Source organism: Centroberyx affinis, unplaced genomic scaffold (assembly GCF_046629955.1).
Source record: "Centroberyx affinis isolate AG114_WGS23_722 - 3 ecotype Tasmania unplaced genomic scaffold, CSIRO-AGI_Caff_v1 ptg000342l_1, whole genome shotgun sequence".
Taxonomy (NCBI): domain Eukaryota; kingdom Metazoa; phylum Chordata; class Actinopteri; order Beryciformes; family Berycidae; genus Centroberyx; species Centroberyx affinis.
In genome coordinates this window covers 304,908-324,930 of record NW_027279016.1, presented here as the reverse complement: position 1 = coordinate 324,930, position 20,023 = coordinate 304,908, and the positions used below count along the sequence as shown (strand labels likewise).

Here is a 20,023-nt window from a genome sequence, read left to right as displayed (position 1 = left end):
GCTGTTCAATCACAGCATCCAAATGAAATAATCTGAAATCAAAAAACAATTATACATATAATTAATTCATAAAAATGACACCTGTAATTACAAGGAAAACAGCTTATACAGTTAAAGATGTTAAAAGATACAACTTTGTTTATGAGCAACAGAGTTCATATGGATGGGTCACTGGTGTGCATACATTAAGCAAGTAGGTAATTGCCTGTGTGTGTGTGTGTGTGCGTGTGTGTGTGTGTGGCGTCGTACACTTCTGCATTTCCTCATCTACTTTTGTATGTGAGCATACGTATGTCAAATATGATTTTACACTGATACAAATTAGGGACATTAGCTTTTTCCATGAAATAGACTGACAAGGTAATTCCACACAAACGCTATGATCGCTCATTAATTTCATCCATTAAATCCACTTCCAACATTAAGAGGATATTTATGCCTTGAGACAATTGAGACGTGAAGTGTGTCAAAGGAGACGCAACTCAATATTAGGAAGGTGTTCGTAATGTTTTATACACACACTGTGTGCATGTGAACTAACGTGGGGGTGTGTGAATGCAGAAGAAGGAGGCGGTGGTCTGAGGAGCCTCACGTCTTCACAAATGAAAACCTAATTGGAAGCACATGTGTTGCACTGTGCAGCAGTTTGAGTGGGGGGGTGGGGTGGGGCTGTGCGTGGGGGGTGGGGGGGGTGGAGGTTACTATTGTGAATGAGGGTGTTACTGATGAGAGAAAGAAAGAGAAGAGAGGAAAAAAAATCTGTCGGGGTGGGGGGTGCGAGGTGGGGTAGTGGGGGTGAGGGGTGGAGGGTTGGGGGTTGGGGGTTGGGGGTTGGGGGGGGGGTCTGGTGGCTGGGAGGGCATGAGAACGTAAACCTCTACGTAAGTCAAGCGATTTACTCGGCCCTGGGAATGCGGGAGGGGGATGGCGTGTGTGAGTGGCCTCAATGGAAACCATATTGTCCAATAAACAATACGCTAACATCAGACCATAAATAAAGACATGATCTGTCTCTCTCTCTCCCTCTCCCTCTCTCTCTCCCTTCACCATGACCACAGTGATGTACTGCTATCCAGCGTCCGTCAGTCAAAGCAGCCTGACACTCGTAAACACACGCAGATGGCCCGAACATGGCCTATAATGGCCTCTTCACCAGTCATGTTTTTTGTGTTTTTCTTTTTTTTTTTTAATGGCCGCCATGGTTTTCATTTAAGTTATTGGTGGCAATGTACATTTATGGCTCTCCTCATGTACAGTATTAAAGGCTGTGAAGGAATATAATTCAAAGATGATGGGATAACATGGATTTATGCTGTAATTATGTTTCATAATGATAGTAATCTTGTAACTCCTATTATTCTCCCTAACAAATCTACCGCTAAGACTCAGACATGCATGAAATCGGTCTATCCTTCCTTATTTGGATGATACATGAGGCTACTGTGATACAATGGGCTCTTCATTTCTAACTGTTTTATTTCAGTTCTCAACCCCCCCCCCCGCCGGAGCAATAAGGGACCAACATGAGAACAAAAGGCCACAGGACTTAGCATATATACCTCCCCTCTGCGGCTCGCTCAGATTTATACACTTTCATAAAAATGGGCCCAAAATGTCTGGCTTGGGGCCCAATTTCCCATCTTTGTGTTTGGACCTTCGCCAGGAAAATAATGTCTACCAAGAAAAGACAACACTTTTCATTTATTACTATAAATTACGAAAAGGCCAGGCAGGTGAAAGAAGAAGAGCGGAAAGGCAATGAAAGAGGTGAGTGATGTGAATTGAGGGGGGGAGAGGGAGGAGGAGGGGGAGGAGGAGGAGAACGGCTGGGTGGAGTGGAAGCAGGAGGAAGATGAGAATGAGGAGAGGGAGGTGGAGGACAAGGATGAGGAGGAGGAGGAGGAGGAGGAGAGAGAGGGAGACGGAGGTCTTGGAGGTTGAGATGGACACCCTAAAGGGCCGGAAATGAGGGTTGCATCTCTCTTCTGTCCTTCCATCCCGTCGTCCCTCGTTCCCTCCCTGGCAGCACCTGAATTCTGGGTCTCATCAGAACTACCTGCCATGGGATTAACCAGGACCTGTTCCCTCTCAGCGTCAGATGACTGAACTTGCTCTCTCTCTCTTTCTCTCTCTCTCTCTCTCTCTTATACACCCACACACATATACACTCACACATACCCAGACTCTCTCTCTCTCTCTCTCACACACACACACACACACACACACACACGCTGAGAGTCTGTAATAGGAACCAGCTGGGCTTTCAAGGCCATGCAGCGGGCCAGACAGGCCCATTCATAACCCTCTGGTGAGTTTTAATGAAGGTGGGTTCTGGGGCAGCAGTGGGGGTGGGGAAATGATGAAAGGGGTGAGGAGAGGGTTGACTCCCTCTTTCTCACTCTCTACCTTTCAACCAGTGATTGTACCTACGCTTCCATGGCCGATACATTCACCTTTAATCCATTTATTTCCAGCTACACTGCAAAAAATGACAAAATTGTTAAATTATTTTATCTTGTATCCAGACTTACTAAGCTTATTTTAGGATTTTTTTTGTGTGTAATCATCTTAATGGACTGGCAGATAATAACTTTTCAGGATATTTACTTGATAAAAAGTTAAATTGTGTTGGAGAAAGTTTCTTGTTTCAAGATTTTCTTCATTGTTTTATGATGATTTCTTGAAAGAGGTCACATTGGCATGTATCAAGTGAAATTTGCCAGTGCAGTGAGATCATTTGACTAAAAATATTGCATAATAAGCTTGATTGGTCTGGAAACAAGACAAAAACACTCGACAGCTTTTCATTTTTTGCAGTGTAGCTTCTGTGCTGTTATCCAGTTTCCCCAATTGCTGTCCTTTGAACAGGATATCATATATAAGATCATACAATGCTAGAGACAGAAACAGAGATGCAGGACTAAGTGAGGAAAAGCAGCAAAAAGAAACACTATTGGGGTAAACACTTCACACAATCCTCTGCACATAGACTCCCATCTAGCTGGTAGTATTGCTAATGAGTGAGCTGTGTCCCATGCACCTGAATGGCCTGTGTGAATCTTTAGAGGAGAAGAAGTGTGTCATGGTGAGGGTCACAAACCAGGCATATAAATACTAAGTAATATAGGTGTCAGTAACATTCACAGACCTTGAAAAAGGCCTATAGAATTTTCATTGTTGAGCTGAAACCCCACACCACAGGATACCTTTCTGACAACTGAACTCTGGGCTTTTTTGGGGCTGTACACACACTCAAGGACATACACATTTATGGCATTTATTATAGCGTCAAGTATCCCTCCGTCTTAACCAACAAGTGGTGACATTTGATCTTAACACAAAAAAGATGTATTTTCATAAACAGTCTTATTGTGTTTTCAAGTCCACTTAGGCGGGAGTCAATGGTGAGGCGTCGATGTTAGCAGTTGTTAGAAGATCAGTTCCAGATCTCTGTCTCTAAAGTCACCGTGTGTATTATTCTCCAATTTTCATTTCAAAAAGCCAGCTGATCCTGAGTGTCACCTCACCCTACCCAAATGGCCCCTGCATAGTGACATCTAGCTGCCATTTTGGCCCTGGGGGGTTTCAATTTTGAGTGTGTGTGTGTGTGTGGAGGGGGTGGGGAGTAGGGGTGTCTTGGGTGAACAGTGCAGTTGGGATTGATATAAACTTTTATGTGCTTATACATAACAATCCATAATGGATGCCAAATGCTGCGTTGTGTTGTGGAGATTTGGAGTATTTCTTTATTTGCAGGACTGTTCCACATGCCGGCCGCCTCCGTTTTGCTCTCTCTGAGGGGGGACGGGTGTTGATGTAACCCGAGCTGGTGAAGTAACGGTGGAGAAACAGCCATTTTACACCCCGAGGTCAGACTGATGTGAACGCCAATAAACCAGGCCCGCAGCAGCACTGGCACACATGCGTGTTCTCACACACACACACAGAGGCACAGATAAACAAAAGCACACTTCATTTCCAAAACGCTGTTTACTATTTAACCATTTTTTTGGGGGGGAAATATACCAAGTTCATTCTATAATATCTCTAATTTATAAGATTTATATCCAGCTCTGGTGTGATTTTGTCACAGTCTTACCCACTATCCTCATTGCCAGAATTTGTTTTCATTTTGTGCTATCAATCATGTTTCAAGAGGAGGTGTCAGTTTTCTTTTTTTTTTTTTACATATTAGGTATCCCATTTTAGAAAAAAAACTCTTCATCTGTGTAAAAACAGCAGGGGCACATATTGCACATTTTGATTATTATTGTACTGTGCGTGTTTCGTCGGGCCAGGCTGAGGATTTCCTCTGGGAAGTGTCTAGCTGGGGGTGTGATGATGCGTCACTGAAACTAGGTGGAAGTCCACTGCAAAACAGCTAAACCACCCCCTTAGGGGCAGAATGGCTCCCCTCTCTCAGCCACGACAGGCACACGAGCGACATGCCTGTGCACACACACACACACAGATGCATGTTTTCGGTGGGCAGATGGAGAGGAATTGGGGGTTTGTCACAAACCTCCCACGCTCTCCACTTCAGCCCTGGTGGCCACTCAGCCTTTGATATTTCCCACATAGTAACTATGTGGTTTTCAAGCTAACCCCAGGAATGTTCATACCAAACAAATAGCACAACACATGACTGTATTATGCAGTGTCTTGCCGCCGTACTGTAATGATCCAGGAAATATCTCAGTCATCTAGAGGCTTGATTTAATCTTAATTTCAACTCCTTAGACCGTTGCAGAGTGGAACCATAGTTTGTACAAGCGTTAGGCCATAAGTCATAAGGTCTCATAAGGAGAAACTGTAAAATACGCTTATGTTATAGAGTCCTGTATGCTATAGAGTCAGATGTATGCATGTGGCCAGGCCAGACATTGTGGGGTTATGTAGCTACTATTTCCACCTGTCTCTGTATGTGTGGTGAGCCAAACAGTCTAGCGAAAATACAACATAGAAAACAGAAATCGAAATAGATTTGATTCACATACTTAAAAATACATGGTTCGGATAGGAATCTATGAGCAGGGGAAAATATGTACCACAATGTCATGTTTTTTCCTACTTAGCTCCTTTCTCTCTGTGAGTACCTAAAAGTCAAACTAAATGTAATATTCAGAGCACTTTTAACAAAACTGGCTAAATAAAAGGCTTTACTTAGTGTACATAAAAATTACAGTTTGTGATTGTAGAGCATATAGTGGGGCATAAAGAGGCCTTATGCTCGTCTAGCCAAATGTATGTATGATTGTCGTTGTTGTATGTGCATATACTGTATATGAATGTATGTACGTCTTAGCATGGTATGGAAGTATATATGTGTGGGGTAGGTGTGTATGAATCTAAGAAACTTGTATTCCTTGTATAAGTTGCATACTTGGCCAATAAAGCCTGATTCTGATTCCGATCAACACATCGTATCATATAGTGTGCCTGAGCTCCTGGGATGTGGTCATGTGCTCATGTCACACAGGGCTGTGGGTTTGATTGTGGAGATTACAGTGGAGGGGGAAGAGGTCATCCGGAGTTGAAACGAAGATGGCTCCCTTGTTCTGCTGGGCTTTCCTCTCTCTGATCGGAGCCTGCATGGGGGCCGAATCACCAACCGACGATCAGTCAGTCAGTCAGTCAGGCCGAGGGCCAAGAACGCCGGAGCTGCTGGGTGGCGCGATGGGTGATTTCCTGTCTGAGGGGTCTTCTCGTAGTCGTAACGCGATCCGCCCTCGCTCCAAAAATAACCGCTGTCCCTGCAGGAGATGGCGGTGTAAAGCTTGCGGGGCACTAATGCAGCCTGCCCCGCTTCCTTCCTAAGAGGATGCTAAGAGGATGGAGCTGATAGCGGCTCGGAGTTAAGCTGTAGCTGACAGCAGCTGGGGAGGTAGATGCGACACACAAGGCCGTAACTCTGTGTTGTGTGTGGGATTTGTATTGAGCGGGTGAGACTTTTAGAAGCCCTTCGTCATGTGCCAGTAACAATAATAAACAACACTATTACCACTGTTTATTTAGGTCTGTTCATGACTTATTGCCATTATCTGAATGTTCTGGAATACAGTTTTGAAAAGGAACGGGAGTGAAAATCAGAATCGAAACAACCTCTCGAGATTTTTAATGAAACTGGCATGCCTCCATGTTTATTTTCACAACGATGTCAGATTCGAGCGATGTGGTTTCACAGTTGCTCTGCTCTGTGACCTCAGCTCTGCACCGGCATCGCAAAGTCAGGGCGATAACAAATCAACACTTTTATCATTGCACCAAGTACTAGAGAGAGAGAGAGAGAGAGAGAATTAGTGAGGGATGTGTTTTATCATACAGAATCACAGCCACTGGGGGACAGAGTATGGGAACTGTATCAAAGACGATAAATGAGGGTAAAGAGGAAAAACAGATAGCGTACTTTGAAATATCTGACCTTAATAGGCCGATTATTTCCATGAGGGCTTTGCTTCTCCATAAACAGAGAGGCATATTTGTGCAGGTTTGTCTGTGTTGTTTCAGAGGGATCAGGCGCTCCTGGTAGGGGACATTTCACAGGGTCATTATGCAGCAATTTGGGTGGCTGGGCCAGCAAGTTTCACAGCACCTCAAAAACCGCAGCACAAGAGATAGCATAGAGGTGGAGACACAAAACCAATACACTGCTCCCCTTTGAAGAGGATCCACCGGAGAAGCATGGCTGAGGCCCTTCTACTCCGCAGGGGGCCGATGGGAGTGAGATGGAAGATTAGAGTGAACTTACTGTACGTGAGGAAAAAGTAGGCAAAAAGCTAAGTGGACACTAAAAATGAGAGAGACTCAATAATGAAATAAATCTGCCCACAGCTTTTTTGTTTAATGAATGTGGAGCTGATTTATTTTCCGTATGGCTCGGCAGATTTGTCTGGGCGCAGAACAGAGCGTGCTCTGTTCAGTGCCACGCTCAACGACCAGGTGTGGGGCAGACGGGCTGAAACAGTTAAAAGTAAACTGAGTGCAGTGGAAATGGATCTGCTTCTAAATTACGTGGCCTATTTTTTCTTTTTTCTTTTTTTTTCTTCTTTTTTACAGGTTTGCCAGGGGAACAGATTTGCTGCTGCAATCTCACACAGTCTGGTTTCTGTCTCTGTTCACTGCACAGTCAGAACAGCCAGCTATGTTTTTGTCAAATGTTTGAACTGCTGTCAAAACAAGTAGCCCATCATCATATTTAATTGCAATCACAGAAATGTAGAAGCACATATTGGATGTGATACAATGTTGTCTTTTTGAGATTGAGTGCAGTACATCTCACTGAAGAGAGAGAGAGATAGAGAGATAGATAGAGAGAGAGAGAGAGAGAGAGAGAGAGAGAGAGAGAGAGAGACTGAGAGAGGGAGAGAAAGCATTAGTTGAGAAGAAAGAACTACAAACAAACAGCGAGGGGGAAAATATCATAAACAGATCTACTGAGACTATCAGGCAATGTAAATATGAAAAATGCCAAGCTCAAGTACATGAACCCTTGCTGGAATGAACCCCCCTTTGCACCCAAGTAACCTCTGTTTATGAGGACAAGTAAGAGTGGGCCCTCTACAGAGCCTTGGGGGACGCCAACGAGAACAGACAGTTCCCTGACTATTTTAATGTCCTGCCCTCCCTCTCTCCTCTCCTACCCATTTTGGTATACAGGCACCACAGCATCCATCTTACTCTGTTAAGAAGCCCCCCGCTCCCTGTCACAGAAGGGAGGTGAGGATAAAGGAGGCAAGGCCTTCTCAAAAAACTTGGCCAGAACCATAATGACCTACATACCAGGTCAGAGGGGATGCTAGTGATGGCCGTGGATCACTCAAATAGCTATGTTGATAGATGACAGTTTTTCCATGAAGCTCTATAAAAAATGATGGATACAGCAGAGATGCCATGGCACATATGGTGGGGTCCCATTGTCTATTGTTACAGCTAAATAATTTGCTTGAAGTAGTTGTTTTACACTGGCATGGACAGTCCTTAACAGATGTGATACGATGGACATAGACATACTGTATAGTCATACTGTACGATAGATGTATAACTTTTACCTTTATATCTAAATTGCAATACTAAGGTACAGATATAAGAGTGCTACAGTTAGGTGTCAGTGTATAAGGCCTCTAAAACCTTGTATTTTCAACAAGTCAGCTTCTCAGGAATTCAGAAAATCAAAACAATTGACACCCATGCATGACAGTATCCAATGGGGTTCAGATATGCTTCATGTACAAGCCATCACATGTCAGTGTAAGCCTCCATTTCTAGTAAAAAGGTGAAAATTAGTCAGGTTTTCAACTGACAGCAGCAATATAGTGTCTTGAATCTACACCACTAGTGAATTGAAGTTCAGCTTGAGCTGCGTTCAATAGTCTGGTGCTCCAGGCTAAGGACAATGATATAAAAACGGAGCACTGTGAACGACTCAGTCTTTACTACTTGTCATAGAGAGGATCACCTTTCACAGCTCGTGTCTATGGGGTGATGTAAACTCTACAGGTGGCTCTGTGGACACATAAAGACTAAGTCTCTGTTATATGGAAGGCTGTGGTAATAAAAAAGGCCTCGAGAGGCCAACACAACAATCCTAACGATTTCTGAGGACAAAAATGTTATGAAAAAAAGATTGATTGTATCTTTTAACCCCTGCTACTCCCCCTTGTCAACAACATCGGGGCTGTTGCACAATATTGAGATGGCTTATCCAACATATTTGCTTATTGCTCAAATTAAGTTGTGTTCCAAACTGACATATTGTTTCATTGCAGTCATGTGTATGCAACCCCAAATATGGCTGGCAGACAGTCAAATATGCTTGGAGATGGAGCAAATGGTGGTTTGGCTCTTCTCTGAGAGATGATCCTAAACCGATGAATCAAACAAGCCTAAATTGGACAAATTAGTAAGAGTGTGATCAACTCAAGTTCATGGCTTGTCTTTGGCATGTGGCTCTGGTTTGAGACCAAAACTGAGCACGTTCCCCTTTTTTAGCAGCTTACTGCTGCCCTCTGTCAAAGAATTACAGTCACTGCAGCGAGACTTGAAAGACAGACACAGTAGCTAAGCCTCCAAATCATTCAAAAAGAAATAAATACTCTAATATAACGATGAGATGTGCACCAAATAATTCCCGGAATACCATTTCACGGTCAAGCGTGACAGTCAACCCTCCTTTGTCAGCCTGTGAGTCTGCTTCCAGGAATGCAGCTGCAGACGCAGCACTTCTCCGTCCCAATGTGTGTTTCATTTGGGCCCTCTGTCTCAAACACACATGTGGCTCAAATATGTGGCCCAGCGCTCCAACAGAAACAGACTGTGCTCCAGCCAGGTCCTAACGTGCACCTCAGTGGAACGTGCCTCAGTGACACCAAACCAAGTCAGACAGGGCCACGTGTTCCAAAACTTAACACACATTCTTCAGAAGCTCTGTCACAGCCCTCTGCAGATGAATCTACAGTGAATCATGGCTGTAGGACAAAACACTTTTTGAATTAACACAAATAGTTTGACAATTCATTATGATAGCAAATATTTTTAAGCCATTCTTTGATATAAGAAAGCACACTGAATCAAAGAACCACAAAAAAGAGGATTGTTGTTGAGTGAATCTACAGTAAATTGAAATAGCATATCCAACAAAATATACACATAAATATAGATAGAATTCTACATGTCAGATATGTGCATAGATACAAAAAACGGTATTGACTAATAACTCTTTGTTTCAACCCACATAGTTTCAACCAGATAGATGGGACTCCAATTCAAATAGCTTCAGGTAAATTGTCAGTCACAGAAAAGTATGCTAAATTACTGACACTCATTTCTGACACTCATTGTATTTTCCTCGATGGCAAATCCCACCCAAGTCACTCATAAATACTGTGAAACAAATCAAGACTAGTATTTGCTAATACTTTTTCATCAACTGGGCAATTTGCAATTGGGCAGCCAATGTATCTGTAAGTGTATATGGTACAGTTGGCAGCAAATCATACAGTCAAACTACAGAGAAATGAAAAATGCATATTAGATATGCATATATAGTGCAAAAGTTTTTTATCTTTTGTCACTGGGGCAGTACTCTATAAAGGTATGCTTATTTGTACTGTGTTGTCTCCACTAAAAAGCTACATATTAGTACCTTAATGACTTCTGATGGACTTTACAGGTACATTCATGTCATTTGTACCTTTAGAACTAATCTGCACCACTAAGGCACAAATGTTTCTGAGAGTGCTGGTACTTTATGTGTCTCTGTATTCGGTATGGTCAGGTCATCTCTAACAGCCTCATCCAGGCGGAGACATAACAGAGAAGGGAGTGGCATCCCACAGATCTGGGTGTAGCGTGACTCTGGGGGGATTCAAACAAATCTCCTTGGCCAGATTCACCAGACAGACAGTCTGTAAATATAAGACCCATTTCAGTATGGCGTGTTTGCATCCTTGTGTGTGTACGTGTGAGTGTGTGTGTGTGTGTGTGTGTGTGTGTGTGTGTGTGTGGGGGGGGGGGGTCTGTTGGAGAGAATAGCACATGACTGGGAAAAGTGACATTATGCGAAACGGGTTCAGTTATTTACATTTGTGGACTCCAAACTAAATTGTGTGTGTAGGTGTGTGTGTGTGTGTGTGTGTGTGCGTGCATGTGTGAGTGCGTGTGTGTGTGTGTGTGTGTGTGTGTGTGTGAGAGAGATACATGTGTGTAAGATACACAACCCCCTGGAAAGCTTTTATGTTTGTCTTACATCCTCCTTGTTTATAGCCTCTGGGAAATCAAGTTCAATCAAAGCTCTGGGAAAATCCACCCAAACCCAGAATTCACAGTTAAATCCACGATCCTGGACCATCCAATCCATATAAAAACTTTCTCCCAAAGAAAGAGAAACCAAAGAGTCTAGACTGCAGTCTGTGATGTCTTCAATAAACTGTGTGATCAACAATAGAGATTGAATCCATAGACACTGCATGTTTGTTTGAGTTTTTACACCCAAATAAACCACATTTTAAACTGGTGCTTACAGTTCATACCAAGAAAATAGATAAGAGTCTCAGCTATTTTGTCTCTAGGTCTGAGAGAGACCTTTTCATGTTTACTGTCCCAGGCTGAACTGCCCACCATAGCTATAACACATGTGAATTCTGTTTTTGCATGGATTTTCGCTTTAAGGTAGTCTCTCCTATAAAACTGTGACACAGAGCCATGAGAGAGCCTCCAAGTAAACCCTGGAACTGGCAGTAGAATTTACAGCTGGGACATAAATAGTTCTTTAGGGTGTCTGCTCTTATGACAGGACATAGACGAGGATCTGAATGTACGTAACATGTTGTTCCTGGAGAAAATTACGGCCTGTGAGACGCTTAACAGAATAACATTCACATCTAGAAGGTTTACATTTGTATTTTGCAACAGATACACAGCAACAACATCAGTAGTTACATTGAAGAATCTAGTGCAATATGTAAAGTAGTAGTAGTACTGTAGTAGTATGACAGTAGTTAAATTCCTTGCTGTAGTGGTTGAAGTATTGTCAAATTGTACTACTGTTAATTTCCATTAAGCCACTTTATCCAGGTTTACAAGTGCAGCACAAAAATTGCAGCAACAACTGGTGCAATCCTTGCCAAACCTCACCTTGTTTCCTGGAAAGCCAAGTGGTGGAACCTTGCCATTTTATGTTCAATCATTTCTTTTTTTTTTTTACCAACAAAAGTCAGTGAGAGATAAAGAGAGCAAGCGAGAAAGAGAGAGAGAGAGAGAGGGAGAAATGGCGCTGCTTCCAAGGTATAGCAGGCTGCTTGCCAGATGCGCTCTCGGCAGCTGGATAACAGATACAATGAAATTTCAGATCATTCTATAAATACCGCTACCAGCTGCTTCCAGTTAATATCAGATGATTATTAAAAAGTGCCACAGAATAACCGTTTCTTATCGGCCGTTGAGTAATCACTAACCTTTCTCTGGACAAACCCGAGTCATTAACAGCGAGAGCCGGGGGGCACAGGGTGACAAAGAAAGGTCTGAGGTAACGTATGAGCGCTTTAAAGCGATCCGACAAGAAATGGATTATGAGGTATTTTGCCCGGCCGACTCGACGGGCTCCCCTGGGACACGGCTTTTGTTTTTGTGGAGTCTTTCTTGTTGCGTTAGTTTATGTGGAGTTTTACAAGGAATAATATGCTGAGGTCATGGATGTGGGAGCTGACAGCATCTTTCACTGGTCTACCCATTGGCTCCCTCTCGTCGTCCCAGAGGGCCTTCTCCTGTTACCTGCTAACGCCTCCCAGTCTCCCAGCCTCCCCTCTGGACCAGCAGCCCCCCCCCCCACACACACACCAGGGGTTCAACATAACATGGAGAGGTTTGAAATTTCACCTTTTCTGCTCTTGCTCTCACACTTTCTGTCCATCTTTCTTACCTTCACACATCACGTGCAGGGATCCTGAACACTTAACATGCAAACAAGTATACAAACGCCTCTCCTTTCCAACCAGCGGGCCCAGGAAAGGAATGTGTCTTTGAATCAAAGAGGAAAAAAATATATTGTGTATCCAGACCCAACATACATTGATGTAAATATAATACCAAATGAAGTGCAAATTAAGTGAAAAAAGACAGTTAAGCACCTTGGTTGGGATATTTAAAAATTGGGTCTAATAGTAGATTTACTCCTATTTGGAGTTTTATGTCTTTTTATTTTCTCTGAAGTAAATTATCTAATGTCTCAATATCAGGCAGTGGACCATGATTCACTGTTTTTTCCCTGATGCGCTGCCATCTTGGACCGAGCCACCATGAGCCAGGATTGATTCTTTTGTTAATACATCACCTCTGAATACTGGAGCTGCCTACAGGCTTGACACAAGTGTCACATTACTTCTGACTGGCAGAGCTGACAACAGGCTCTTGGGACTCGCACACCCAAAATGCCACTGATTTGGCAGGAGCAAGCTACAGGTAGAATGGCGCTGAGAACACGGGAATAGTAATGAGATTCGCTTCAGGCTGCGCTTTAGGAATGAATGACAGAGGTTGTGTCTATTTTCTTTATAAATATCAGTGCTGCCAGCATACAGATGAACGCACACACACACACACACACACACACACACACACACACACACACACACTCACACACACTCACACATTGTAATCCATCAGTTTTCAGGGCTATGGTTTTCATTAGTGGAGGACATGTTAAAAAGCCACAGAGAAGCCACCCAGCCACGGGGCTCGGCTGTGGTGATGTGGCCGGCTGGGTGAGGGGTGTGGCTGATACACTCAGAAAGTGACACGTCCTCACGACCAGCTGTAAAGCTCACAAGGACTCCAATGACTCTATCCTCAGTTCATCCATTCATCTTCTCTTTAACTCCTCATCTGCTTGATATTTTGGTCGCACTACTGTCCGGGCTACTTTCAACTTGAAAACAGACATAAATCAATTCATAAAACATTTTGCAAACTTGCAAAGTTGCCAAACTCTCACACACATTGAGTTGGGAAGTAAAAACAGACTTGAGAAAATACCTTGAGACTCCATGATTGATTCTACTAGAAATTCCATGAGTTTCACCTTCATCGGGGTGGCCACGAATTTTCCAGGGAGATTGACAGTGTGCTGGAGCCCGTGCCTGTGAGAATGCGCTAACATGGTGTGGTTTTCTAGCACAGTAAAAGCTCAGCTTCATTCGACTTGATTGATATTGGCTAGCAGCGAACTGTTGTAACCCTCAACGGCTGTCTGCAGACTCCTGCCCCTGCCTCCCTCTCCACAGCTGTTTCCTGCCCCAAACTGCTGAAACAGTGGTGCAGCAGGGCCAGGGCTAGGCCAACATAAACCAAACCCTCGCTCCTGCACACACACATGCACAAACTCACACACACACACACACACACAGGCACATATCCATACGTGCATACACCCTCCCCCCTTCCCTCCCTAATTGACCGCTACTGGTCACCTTGCAGCACTTCCTGTTTGAGTTGGGTCATTTCCTCTTTCCTTCTGCTTTAGGAGGGGCAAGAGCTTAGGCTTCTCTGAGGCTGAAGAAAAGAGGGGATAAGGAGCGGACTAGGCCATGATTTCCTCCCCCTCATCACCTTCAACCTACCTCTTTCTCTCGCTCTCTCTCTCTCTCCCTTTCTCATTCTCTTTTTCATTACAATACACCCACACACTCAGAGACACAGACACACACATACATCGGTCTCTCTCGCTTTCACTTCACATACGGAAAAAAGAACAAACCGCTGTGTTTTTTTTTTTCTTTCTCCTCGTCAGCCCAAGCATCTGTGTACCAGTAGTGACATGACTTGGAAAACCACATATATGTCCCATGTAGCATGTTTCCCTACCTTCACATCTGGGCAGAATGAAGCCTTGTGAAACTGTGGGACTCATATAACTCTAAATAGGGGCTGGCGGTATGAAGGGTTGAGATGCGGGCCTGTGACAGGAAGGTTGCTGGTTTCGCTTGGGAGAATATGGCTGGGAAGAATGCCTGAGTAATGCCAACCTTTCCTCTCACCTCTGTCAACAGCTACTGTTAATGTGCCATTGAGCAAGGCACTTAACTGATCCTCAGTGGCCAACAGCAGAAGGCTGTGGTTTCTTGGCAGAATGCGTAGCAGTGTGTTGCTAAAGTCTTCCTTAGATGTAGAAAATGTTGTACAAATGATGGTTGCTAGAAAAACACAGAAAGTAGATGGGGAGGCATCAAAAATCGAAAGAAGAATTCGTTCACAGCATCCTGGGAGAATAACATCAAACATTACATTTTGTGTGTCATACATATGGAATATTTTTTCCCTCCCTCTCTGATGACGAATCAAAACAACTCTAAATGGGGGCTGTTTATCGCCAGAGTCAGACTAAAACAACTGTTTAGAGACAATCCCAAAACGCAGACTGATGAAGACAGGAAAAATCGGTTGAGAAACGCTGGAGCACACTTCAAAGTGGTCCCAAATGAGCATGCTCACAAATGGTTTGCCCCTCAAGTGTGCTCGGCGCAATCACTCTGTAGTAGCGAGGGCAAAGAAATGAGGCAGATTGTTTGTGACAATTAGGCTGATGCCAGATATTGCCCGCCATGGCCTCTGCAATCACTTGTCCCCATCAGCCAACTGTGTTTATCAGAAATTGCAATTTGGAAAGAACTCTGCGGCGATTAGGCCCAGGGAGTGGTCAGGCAGAGAGCTCGCCCAGCCCTAAACAAGAGAGCAGTGTTTGGGAAGAGTTTGCACGAGGTCCCACTGAGGGAGGGTAGAGGGGTGAGAGAGAGTGTGAAAGGAAGGAAGGAAGGAAAGAAGGACGGAAGGAAGGAAGGAAGGAAGGAAGGATGGAAGGAAGGAAGGACGGATCAGACACAGAAAGAGAGAGGCAGCAGTGACCCCCTTCTACACCAACTACTATCTGATCTCCAATCCATCCTGCCTGATAAGGAAACATTGTTTTGTCAGAATTTGATTGATGCTTTTTATCTGAGAACAGAACCTCTGACAACCACAGTCGAACCAGGTTGGTCGATAAGAGGAGACTCTCCCTCAATTCACTATTCGTCTGCAGAAATCCGCTGTTTCAGCCCTGCATATTCTAAGACAAACGTTTTCCTAGATTTTGTACCGTTTGGAGGCTATGATAAAGAGCAAATTAAATTAATATCTCTGGCATGCATGCCTTGAGTAATGACACAAATTGCTTTCAGGGTTTGATTTCACACAGAGAATTACAGAATGTTAATGCACATTTAAATTAAACTTCAAACCACAGATTTTGATATCAGGATTAAGTTCTTATCACAGCTTTGGCTTTGATTTGATCATTAACACTTAATTTGTGCCTAAGAACCTTTGAGGCTCCAGTGGTTTTACCAAGCAACTTATGTTACCCCCAGTACTAAACTCACATACACTCACACGCAAAGAGACATGGACACACACACACACACGGACACATACATATAGGCCAAGCAGGTGCCCTAACACACCTAACACACCATGTTGTCACCGTCTCCTCAGTCCTCCCATGAGGCTCTTCTCTCTTTTCTCTCTGATCACAAAACGCTGTGGACATCTTGTGCCCCAGGGAATTAGCTTCATGTGTAAATATCGCATTTGGTCTTTGATATTGTTTAATGATGCACGACACAAATAGTCTGGCAGGGAGAGGGAGAGGGAGAGACAGAGACAGAGAGATGGAATGAGAGCAGCATCTGTTGAAGTCATTGAGCAGCCATGTGCAGGCACATACCTTTTCTTGCATCGCTCCATCTGCATATGACATCAAAGACAGCCAAACTGAAATAGGGCATAGTGTTACCCAAATGTCCTAATGATATGCATTCAGATCATTTTTCTCTAAGTTAATTTTCCTGAGTATAAGATAGACATTTGAGGATCTTGACTGACATCTAGTGGATGTGTGTGGTAGCTGCACGTCACCCCTAACTGGGTGCAAAGTGGGGGGTTGCTAATTGTCATTTCCCAGGACTCACATGGCGCGTTGAGACAGGCTGCGGTGCATTAGCGCACCAGCGAGTGTGAAGCGTGTTGGATTTAAGTGCTAAGATCTCACATGACAATCTGAGGGTGTTTCAAACACCCCACAAACCTGTTATATTCCCCCCCTCTGATTCTCTCCCTGTCTCTCTCTCTCTCTCTCACACACACACACACACGCACACAGACACACCTTCATCTGTTACCTAATGCCGCCTCAGCTTCACACTGCAATTGTCATCTTGTAATTTATATAATTGCAGCACATGGTACAAACACATTACATAAATTTAGAATACCCTTTTGGCCAACAGTGAGCAATATCAAAACCACTCATAGACTTCTGATTTGATGCATAAACTGTATTACCGCAGAAGCATTACAAAAGGCTGACACACCAACCAGTTGGTCTTCTAAGACTGTATTATGAGGCAGGGCATGGACATGTGTGTGCATGTGTGTGTGTGTGTGTGTGTGTGTGTATGCACATGTCCATCCTGTTGTCTTCCTATAATAAAACTCTGTGTGATTCATAAACAACAGTTGTTCTCTTCCCCAGGCAGATAGATAGATAGATAGATAGATAGATAGATAGATAGATTCAAAGAGGTGCAGGAGGAATAAGAGAAAGAGAAAATACAATTCTGGCGGTTATCTGTCCTCTCTAATTGGTTCCAAGTGTCCCAGATTCAGCGGTAAGAAAACTCCCTTGGCTCGCCTGTGCCTTTAGTGTCCTTCCAAAAGAAACACTTAAGTATGGTTTTCATTTTGCGTCATTTTTGTTTTTGTTATTAGAGCATTTCCTGGGAAGGTGGTTCATGTCAGATTTAAATCAGATCGTGTCCCACCTGTGATGGGCGGATATAGCTTAAGGCCTTCTGGCTCCACTGCTGCCCCCTAGCTTATATCATTAGCACAGTCAAATATCAGGAAGTGATCCTGTAGATCTTATAGAAAACTCCCTGCTCTATAAGGTGAAAAGGTGATGACAATTAATGTTATTCCATTTCTATACTTTATTTGGGTATTTTTGCTCTACTGGACACCAGTGGAAAGTGACAGAAAGACATGCAGCATATGTCAGCAGTCAGACCTGAACTCATCCATCCACTCTTTCTTAATCCTTTCAGAAACAAGGCGTTGCAGCTAAGAGTCTCTGTTTGATTAGTGCAGCTAAGTTAGTGCAGGTAACTGTGTTTATTTAATTTGTAAATTTGAGTTTCTTTCCAAGATGAGGTATCGGGCATTTTAAAAATGTGACACCCACTCTTGCTAAATGATTGCTTACATAAAATGCCCACTGTTATTGCAGTTCACTAGATAAGGACCTTTGTTTCTAAAACAGTAACATTTCAAGTGATATAATCTGTTGTATTCATTTGTTTTAATATTAAGCAGTAAACATCAGGTCATACTTTAATTTCAAAAACGGATATGTTAGGATTTTGAATAAAACCCTTTGTTCTGACATGACAGAAAAGTACTCCAGAGATCACTTCACACAACACAATAAAGCAAAACAAACAGTTAATCTAGGGATGGGGGAATTTAGGTTATTTCAGCGTAGAAAGTAATTAGGTAAACTGCATTTTGCATCGTGCATTGGAATCAAAATGAATTCATTTGAAGAGAATGGCAGGGAGCTGGCTGCCTGTTTTTAGTATATTGAGCACTCTGAAAAATTCATAACCCACGGCACATTTAAAACTCCAACCTATAGACAGCTCCCATTTTTCATCCTTGAGACTAAACCCAGGGGCTCAAGAGGCTGCGGGCTCTCGCTGCTCCTGATTCAAGTAGTGCCAAGCTTCTTTGAATTTGACTTCTTGTCCCCAAACCCCTGGAAAAAAAAACTCCCCATAGCCCTTTCTAGGGCTTCGAAGAGATCTCTGCTCTCACACACACACACACACACACACACACACACACACACACACACACACACACCCACACCCACACCCACACATACACACACACAACAACTCAATCTGAAGTTTGAGCTACGGCAAAACGGTGAACTTTCTGTTTCGTTCACACCTAAAAATCAATTTGATGTCAAGTTATGCTTCGGCACCAAAGCAAACCAAAACAAACAACAGAAAGACATCAGCGGAGCACTGGAAAGTAAAATAAATCACCCTTATCAGTTTCAAACAGAGGGAGCCAGTGAATCATCCGACTGACAAACAAGAGCATGTTTTTGTGCCTTTAATTAGACATTTGCCTTGTAAAAGTCACCGGCTGGCAGCCACGCGGCCTTGAAACAGCGAAAACAAAAACAAAAAAGAGGAATGCTGCCCTTAGATCTGGCAGCCACAGCCGACAAAGGATGAGCTAGATTTTCACTCATTCATCATGTCAGAGGAAGGTATAAGTAGAAACAATGCAGAGCCCTAAGGACCTCCGCTTGGACAGCCGACTTCTTACAGTATGTGCCAAATGACAGACTGCTGTGCTGCGGTGTGCCTCCTGTCGAACCACACTCCACATTCCCTTCCAATCGGCTCTCACATCTATTCAATACACGATGTTGCTCATGTAGATTATGCTTCTATTCACCTACAGGGACTGAGGATGAAAATTAGCTGTCTAGCTGTCTAGCTACAGTATATCTCCACTGTATTTCTTTGATTTTCTCGCACATGGCCTCTGTCACATAAACTGGAATTTTAGTAAATTGAATTCACGCCTTTAGCTTCACAGCGGCTTTTTTTTTTTTTTTTTTTTTTTACTTTTTTCCAGCCCTTCAACTCCCTCTCTGCCTCCACCAAGCCCTTTTTTTTGTATTCTCTCCATCCCCATCCTGTAGCCTTTACCCTCTCCAGCCCTCCCTGTCCTCTCTCTCTCTCTCCACTCCCCCATCCTGTCTGCAGGCTGCCAGGCACAGATAAGGTGTCTTGGCAGGGAGCTGGAGTGCTGGCCTTCGCCTCGCTGAGTGGGAATCCAGGAAGCTGTGTTCACGCCACGTCGCTGGAACAATAGGACGGGGAGGGGAAGCAATTGGGATGAAAAAGTAAAAAAAAAAAAAAAGAGAGAGAAGAGAAAAATGAGAGTAGGATTATCAAAGGCTTAATGCCAAAGATAGATACCAAGCCAGTACAACATGAGACACAACTCAAAGCAAAAAAACGTTTTCCTCCCGGATTTTAATTGTGTTTTGCGATGCCTTCTCTTAAACGTCACACAAAAATAAAAGGAAATTCTCGACCCCTGCTCCATCATAGGTGGATACTGTTCTGACATCCACCCTCGGACGCTCCAACACTGTTAGATATCATCAATCTGTGATGTCCAGTGCATTCCAGGAGTTCTTTTGTGATGAAGTGTTGTAATTTACTTTTTTGATGTACCCACTTCCCCCCGGCCTGCCTCCTATACTTCTACTTCAGTTAGTGAGTTCCTGCTTTACCCAGAATGCTTTTCGTCAGTCCCTAAACAACGGGTGTGAGCTTGTTGCATTCAGCTGTGGGTTATATACGCGTAGTTGGAGAGAGCGATCGCCTAGTAAGAGTAAAAGTGAGAG

General features: G+C 43.5%; 1 long non-coding RNA gene across 1 annotated transcript; it reads right to left on the bottom strand.

Moving 5' to 3' along the window:
* Positions 1-6,260: 6,260 nt before the first annotated feature.
* Positions 6,261-13,567, bottom strand: LOC139641091 (uncharacterized). Its single transcript, XR_011694962.1, has 3 exons — positions 13,528-13,567; positions 6,422-6,522; positions 6,261-6,270 (listed from the first exon to the last, which is right to left on the bottom strand). It is a non-coding gene; the product is annotated as an uncharacterized lncRNA (long non-coding RNA).
* Positions 13,568-20,023: the final 6,456 nt, after the last annotated feature.